Source organism: Notolepis coatsorum, assembly GCF_963971535.1.
Source record: "Notolepis coatsorum genome assembly, chromosome: 18".
Lineage (NCBI taxonomy): Eukaryota > Metazoa > Chordata > Actinopteri > Aulopiformes > Paralepididae > Notolepis > Notolepis coatsorum.
In genome coordinates, this window is record NC_140182.1 from 80,562,556 (window position 1) to 80,571,126 (window position 8,571).

At 42.2% G+C, this 8,571-nt stretch overlaps 1 protein-coding gene across 1 annotated transcript in view; it reads left to right on the forward strand.

The window, feature by feature from the left end:
• Positions 1 to 8,571, forward strand: part of eea1 (early endosome antigen 1) — a 180,074-nt gene that overhangs the window by 129,354 nt on the left and 42,149 nt on the right. The window lies entirely within an intron of this gene.

Consider the following 8,571-nt stretch of genomic DNA (forward strand, 5'->3'; position numbering starts at 1 on the left):
ACAATGCTACAGCCAGGACACAGTTAACCTGGTTCTACTACAGCCAGGACATAGTTAACCTGGTTCTACTACAATGCTACAGCAATGCTACAGCCAGGACACAGTTAACCTGGTTCTACAATGCTACTACAGCCAGGACACAGTTAACCTGGTTCTACAATGCTACAGCCAGGACACAGTTAACCTGGTTCTACAATGCTACAGCCAGGACACAGTTAACCTGGTTCTACTACAGCCAGGACACAGTTAACCTGGTTCTACTACAATGCTACAGCCAGGACACAGTTAACCTGGTTCTACAATGCTACAGCCAGGACACAGTTAACCTGGTTCTACAATGCAAGTGACAACAATGCATAAAGTTTACAGACAATCCATGCTGATTGATCTGCCATAAGCAAGTGAAAGTTTACAGACAATCCATGCTGATTGATCTGCCATAAGCAAGTGAAGATTACAGTCTGTTCTAACAAACCAAACTGCCATGTATTAAAGTTTACAGACAATCCATGCTGATTGATCTGCCATAAGCATAAGATTACAGTCTGTTCTAACAAACCAAACTGCCATGTATTAAAGTTTACAGACAATCCATGCTGATTGATCTGCCATAAGCACAGTGTTTCACATTAGGATCTAGCATCCTAATAGGCTCTCCAAGTCCCTTTAAATAATATTACAACACTCCCACTCAATTTTACAATGGCATTAAGTGCCTTTAAATAATATTACAGAGCCATGCTCTCCTTCATAAAAAAAACATCAAGAAAAAATCTTTAAACAACAACAAAAAAATACTTTCTCTTTTTACAATGCTTTTACTGGAACTCTTTTTCACATTTGTCAGACTTGCTTTGACCAGGCAGCGTTCGGCGTTCACCTGTCAAGCACAAATAACCACTCTATTTAAATAGGAAAAAGTCCAATCTCTCCCCTAAGGTACTCAAACTTCTGTTTAGTCAGTGGCTTGGTAAAGATGTCTGCTTTCATGTAATTTGTTGGACAATATTGCAGTTCTATTTGCCCATTCTGCACACATTCACGGATGTAGTGGTAGCGAATGTCTATGTGTTTTGTCCTGGAGTGGTTCACGGGATTCTTCGCGATTGCGATGGCTCCTTGGTTGTCTTCCAGGATCACTGTGGACGTAGCCTCCACTCCGAGATCGCTCAGTAGTCGTCTCAGCCAGACACCTTCTTGAGCAGCTTGACTGAGTGCGATGTACTCAGCTTCTGCTGTTGAAAGTGCAACTGTTGCCTGTTTCTTGCTAAGCCAGCTCACCGCTCCTCCACACAGTAGAAAGATGTTGCCTGTTGTTGAGCGGCGGTCATCCTGATCACCAGCCCAGTCAGCATCTGAGAATCCAATCAAAGCTCCAGAGTCTGACTGCTCATACTTGAGAGCAAGGTTTACTGTCCCTTTCAAGTATCGAAGTATCCTCTTCACAGCAGTCAGATGTGAAGCATCTGGATTTGCATTGAACTTTGACACAGCACTCACTGCTTGAGCTATGTCTGGTCGTGTGGCCATTGCAGCATACAGCAGACTTCCTACCATTGACTGATAGGTATGTTGGTGCACTGGCTTACCGACACCATCACTTTTCCTCAATTTGACATTGCCATCAGCAGGAGTTGCTACAGGATTCGCATTATCCATTCCGTATTTCTGAAGAATGGTTTCAATGTACTGCTTTTGATGAAGAAATACACTGTTCTTATTTCGGATCACTGAGACGCCCAGGATATAGGAGAGCTCACCCATGTCTTTCATCTTGTAGCGCTCCTTGAGAGCCATTTTCAGCTCGTTCATGCTCTCAGTCGACTCTGTTATCAGAATGAGATCATCAACATAAACTGCGAGTATTTCAAGCTGTTGTCTTGATCTCACAAACACACAGGGGTCTGATGTGCTCTGTTTGAATCCAATTTCCATCATGAACTGTGTGAAAGCCTTGCTCCAGCAGCGGGGAGACTGCTTCAGTCCATAGATCGATTTTTTCAGTTTGCATACCAGGTGTTCCTCCCCTGGTTTCATGTAGCCCTCTGGTTGCTCCATGTAGAGTTCCTCTTCCAGGTGTCCATTAAGGAACGCAGTTACGACGTCCATCTGGTGCACCTGTAGATTGTTTTGAATAGCAAAGGACAGTAGTGTACGAATAGAGCTGAATCGTACCACAGGTGAAAACGTTTCATCATAGTCAGCACCATACAACTGTGAGTAGCCCTTGGCGACGAGTCTGCATTTGTATCTCTCCACTCGTCCATCACTGTGATGCTTGACTTTGAACACCCATCTTGATCCTACTGCCTTTCTTTCTCTTGGTAAATCCACTAAGTCCCATGTCTCATTTTCCAGCAGCGACTCATATTCCAAATCAGCCGCCTCCTGCCATTCCTTTGCATTAGGACTCACCATTGCTTCTTTCAGTGTGATTGGCTCTGTCACACGACACATATTGGCATGATGATCAACAGTCACTGTATCAGCAAAGTCATCATATCCATATCTCCTTGGAGCATTTCTGATTCTGCTGCTTGTTCTGACAGTGCTATCGACCTCATCATCTTGTGTTTCACACTCCTCTGTTTTAATGGCTATTTCGTTCTTCACTTCACGTGTTTCACTCTCACCTGTTTTAATCGTCATCTCGCCCTTTACTTCCTGTTTACAGTTGAAGTTTGATTCATCAAAGATGACATCTCGACGGATTAGAATTCTCCTTTTCTCTTCATCATACAGGCGATAACCCTTGGCATTGTTTGCATATCCCACAAAACGAAGCTTCACAGCCTTTTTGTCCAGTTTCCTTCTCTCTGAATCTGGGATATGTGCATAAGCAACACAGCCAAACACCTTCATGTGACTCATGTCAGGTTTCTTTCCATACCATCTCTCATAGGGAGTCTCTTGCTTCAGGACAGATGTGGGCAGCCTGTTCTGTATGTAAGCTGCGGTGGCTACAGCCTCTGCCCAGTGCATCTTCGGCAACTTAGCATGTGACAGCATGCTTCTAGCTGCTTCAACTAATGTCCTATTTTTTCTTTCTGCAACACCATTTTGCTGTGGTGAGTGAGGTACAGTCATTTCATGGTGGATGCCTTGAGCTTTCAAATATTCTTGAAACTCCTTTGATGTGTACTCACCACCATTGTCTGTTCTCAGCCTCATGACACTCTGCCCACACTCATTTGAGAATGTTCTCTCAAATTCCTTGAATTTGTGTAACACCTCATTCTTCTGTTTCAGAAAGTATACCTTGCAGCATCTAGAGTAATCATCAATGAAAGTCACAAAATATTTTGCTCCACTTACAGATTCAGTCTGCATGGGACCACAGACATCACTGTGAATCAGCTGCATCTTGCGTTTGGAACGGATTTCTCCAATCGACTTGTATGGCTTTTTAGCCAGCTTGCCTTCCACACATCCTTCACAGAAGGGAACCTCTTTCTCTGCAGAGAAGTCCACTCCATTCACCAGATACTTTAGTTCCTTCAGCTTGGTGGTGTGACCAAGGCGCTGGTGCCACAGGCTGGCTGCTACTGATGCACTATGACAGACAGATGAACTTCCTTCAACATCCAGCTGATAGAGCCCGTCAGCTCTTTGTGTTCCCATTCCATGAAGAGTTCTATCTTTTCCACGTATGTAGCAGCGAGACTTCCTGAACTGCACTGTATTTCCTTTCTTGGTAGCAGCTCCCACTGAGAATAGATTCCCAGATAGCTTTGGAACATACAGCACGTCATACATTGTGACTTTTTTTACATCACTTGATTTAAGTCATTTTCATGTTGACATGTCCAAGTCCTAGGGCTTCAACCACCCTGCCGTCACCGAGTCTCACAGACTGTGCTTTTGAGAATTGCTGGTATCCTTGAAGAACCTTTTTATCACATGTCATGTGCTTTGATGCTCCAGAATCAATTAACCACTCAGCATGTTGTGGTCTGTCAGTCGGGGTTGCCTCTCTGGCGACAAAGGCACTTTCAGATGAATCTTCATCATCGTAATACATCATGTTTTTGGCCTTGTGGGTTTTCTTCTTAGTTTTGTATTTCAAGCTTGGACAGTCACGTTTAATATGTCCTTCTTTTCCACACTTGTAGCACCTCCATGTGCTTGCTCTTTCTACTCCCATTGACTGACCACCACTGGAGTTATTCTGCACATTTCCTCGAAAACGTGAAGACATGGCTGATGCACCATCTGATGTAGCACTACTTGAGTTAACATTAGCATTCACTTGCTTTTGCTCTTCATTTGTTAATGATTGCTGAACAAACTGCAGTGTCAGACTGTCAATCTTTGTTTCTAGTGCAGTGACAATTGTAGCATAACATGGTGGCAAACTACCCAAAAGTGTTACAATTTGGTCTTCCTCTTCAATTACAGCTCCTATTGCTGATAGCTGGTCAGTCAGCTCCTTCATCCGTTTTAAATGTTCAGTTAAACCATCTCCTTCCTTCATTTCACATTGAAAAAACTTTTTCTTCAGAAACAGTTTATTTGCCAAAGTATCTCTCTCAAAATGGCCTTTCAGCGTGGTCCACGCCTCTTTGGGAGTCTGGCAGCTTGTTATCAGGTACAACTGGGGTGTACTTACATTCAGCACTAACATAGAGAATGCCTTCTCACTCCGTTTATCAAACTCAGCCCGTGCTTGAGCATTAGCATCTGCAGCTAATGTATCCGTCTCAATTAGCATACCCCATAGTCCTTTAGCTTTTAGCAAGTGCTCCATCTGAAACTTCCATGTTGCCCAGTTCTCTGGTCCGCTCAGCCGGTCAATAAACAGCTTGTCATCCATTGTGAAATCCCACAACACTGTTCATCTCACACAAAACTCTGTGTAGCTTCTTAGCGTTGTTCTGGGCACATAACCTGTTGTATATTTCCATAGCTTAAGTCCTTGTTGCACCATACACCATACTGAGACACAACATACAGCATGAACAGGAAGTACTACATATCTGTTTACAAGCAGAGGGTGGTATTGACTGATAGTGCCATCTAGTGGTAAGGTAAAAGTACTGTATTACAACCATACATACATACATACATACATACATACATACATACATACAGGGCCGCCTGGGAGAAATGCGAGGCCCTGTGCGAGATTTAACGCGAGCCCCCCCCCCCCCCCCCCCCCCAAGGTAAAAAAAAAAAAAAAAAAATATATATATATATATATATATTTTTTTTTCTTTTTTTTTTTTTTTTATACAGTCAACATATTCTTAAATAATAGCGCTGCCCGAGGCGGGGCATGATACAGTCAACATATAGCAAAAGAGAGAGCGAGAGAGAGCTCCCGTTCTACAGTCAATATACAGTGTACAGAGAGAGAGAGAGAGAGAGACGCATTGGAAAGAAATTGAAATGCTATTTGGCCCTAAACAGAGAGTACACAGTGGCAGAATACCTGAGCACTGTGACTGAAGATCCTTGAGCACAGCCTAGCCATCGAGAAAGGCCGCCATAGGCAGACTGTGTGTGTTAGAAAGAGAGAGAGAGAGAGAACATGTGTGTTTGTCATGTGTGTGTGTGTGTTAGAGAGAGACTATAGCATGTATGAGAGATTCAAAAGGACAAAGATCAACAAGAAGAGGGTCAACAGAGAAACCAAAGCAGCAAGGAGCCAATGGCCGACATCAGCTAAATAGGCTAGCCAGGTACTGTGACACCAGGCCACGTGACACACAGCTTTGGCCAACGGCCCAACGCTACCCAAGCTACACAAACGACCATTCACACACAGCACATGTCGTATCTCCAAATGTTGTGAAGTAGCATATGTTTTGCCTGGAAAAAAACATCGTTATTAACAAAACATTCGGGAGGGGAAGGAAGGAAGAGTGGGGTAATGTCATCATGACATTTTCATTAATCCAAGTTACCTGCACGATGAACGCAGGGCGAAAGGCCGCAAGGTCTCCACGTTGACGAAAGGCCTCTCGCTGGCGGGACAAAAAGAAGCTATGGCCAGAGCCTTGTCATGGTGCAGGCCCGACTACATCTTCTGTCAAAGATGATGTCGTAGTCAGAGTGCCAGAACCCCCTGCTATTCTCACGGCTAATGTCAATGGTCGTAGCACAAGCTAACAGCTAACTCAAGGCTAACTGATAGCATCAAACGAACTTTCCCAGCCGAGCGCAGCCGGCAGTTAACGTCGAAGCTAAACAGCTAACTGGCTAACAGTTAGCTCAACCAGGCTATCGCTAACCATTAGCTAACACAGAAGCAAGCTATGCGGCTACATACAGCCAGGTGCTGACACCAGGCACACACCGTTAGCTACTAGTAGTACTATTAGCTAGTCGGCCAGTTTAGCTCCAGAGAGAGAAAGAGAGATAGGGTCAGGTGACTCAGGTCCACGGCGGGTATATAATCATAAGTTGACTCACCATAACGCAGTATCAACGTCTCCTTCTCCTTCTTTTGAAAAGACATCCACTCGCCTCGCCTCGCTAGGTTAGCTAACGCTAGTTAGCATTTAGCTAAGCTAGCTACTAGCCGACATGGCTATACCATGAAAGGCTCCGGCCATTTGTCCCGCTAGCGAGAGGCCTTTCGTCAACGTTCCTTGGTTGGTGACCGACCGACTGATAATGACCGACCTCTTTCTTCGTCTTGGCTATTGGGCATAACTAAGCATAGTCAAAAGCTGCACGCGCGAAAATGTCAAACGCAGCCGACTCACGCTGCCGGCGTACACACTGTCTACACATGATGTAAGTAAAACCACTCCCTTCGTTGAAACCAATGCTGCTGCAGAACCCCAGAGGCTGAGCTCCAATAGTGAGTATGTCTGCAGCTGCAGGACTGCAGACCCAGGAACAAGTCAGACACATTCTACAAACGTGTCTAATGTGAAATATATAAGCATATAAGCAAAACTAGATTTTAGGTCTGTGATGAAAAAGGGCCTCGCGGGAAGGGGGGCCTCGCAAAAAAAAAATAAATAAATAAAAAATAATAATAAAAAAAATTAATAATTTTTTTTTTTTTTTTTTTTTTTGCGAGGCCCCCCTTCCCGCGAGGCCCTGTGCGACCGCACTGCTCGCACACCCCCTGAGGCGGCCCTGCATACATACATACATACATACATACATACATACATACATACATACATACATACATACATACATACTAGGGCTGACCCCTATTAGTAGAATAGTCGACTAATCGGTCGAAAGGAGCCGTAGTCGACTGCCAACCTCTTAGTCGAATTAAAAAAAAATATATATATATATATATTTATTTATATATATATAAATATATATATATATATTAGTGCTGTCAGGCGATTAAAAAAAATTATCTAATTAATTACAGGATTTGTAATTAATTAATCTAATTAATCGCATTTTAATCGCATAACCATTTTATGCCTGATATTCTATATTCTATAATCATATTTCAAATTGCATGTGTCCAGATGGCAGAATGCAGTACTGTATCTACAAAACCTTCTGTTTAATCATCTTCCATCTATTAATTTGCTTAGATTTTTCAGGTCTGGTCAATTTGAGCATGGTGTTATTCACAGTCAAAGATAAAAAAAAAGTATTGATATTCTCATTTGGTTCATTACAATTGACTCAAAATAAAATTTTCATTCAATCAATCACAGCGCAGATTGATTGATTGAATGAAAATGTTATTAACAGATTGCAGAATGGGTACAATACAGTACGGCTCAATACACACAATTGTTAAGGGGATGCAGACCAGAGAAAGTCTTTCGTCTTGTTTACTTCAGGGTCCCCCATTTTCAATTCATAATGAATTGTAAGTAAGGGTGCAACTTGCACCGTGCAATCCATTCTTTGTGGATCTAGTCCACAGTATTTCTGACACTGGGAATACATTCCCTGAGATTCATAGATGTCCCTAGAATCAGATACCAAGAACATGCAAATGGACCATATTAAAAAGAAGTCTGTAAATGTGTATTCTACATTCTTATGGAATGAATGAGATACAAAAAAAAATTATAAAAAAAATTATAATTTTTTTTCTTTGTAATAAATTTTGAGTTACTTTTCATAACGCGATAATTTGCTGTGTAATTAATTAATCTAATTAACGCGATAAACTGACAGCCCTAATATATATATATATATATATATTTTTTTTAAAATTATTCTTTCCAAAAGAAAAGAGACCTAGAAGCGTGGCTAACGCTAATGGCACGCATACCAGAGGCTAACTGCCTAAGAAAACAGGCACAGAGGCACTGAAAGAGGATTTCACCCATCTAATGAACACACTAGACTAGACACATATCAAGATGTATCCATCAGTGGACCAATTGCATGCTTTTGCAGAGGACAAGAAGCCTTCAGTCAACTCCTTCAGACATTAAGCACCCCCCACAGCCCAAATGGAATGATAAAAAAAATATATATATATTATATATATATATATATATATTTTTTTTAGTCTGCTAATAGTTGACTAACGGCAAATTTCGGCCAATCATAGTCGACTATCCAAATCCTTAGTCGGGGACAGCCCTAATACATACATACATACATACATACATACATACATACATA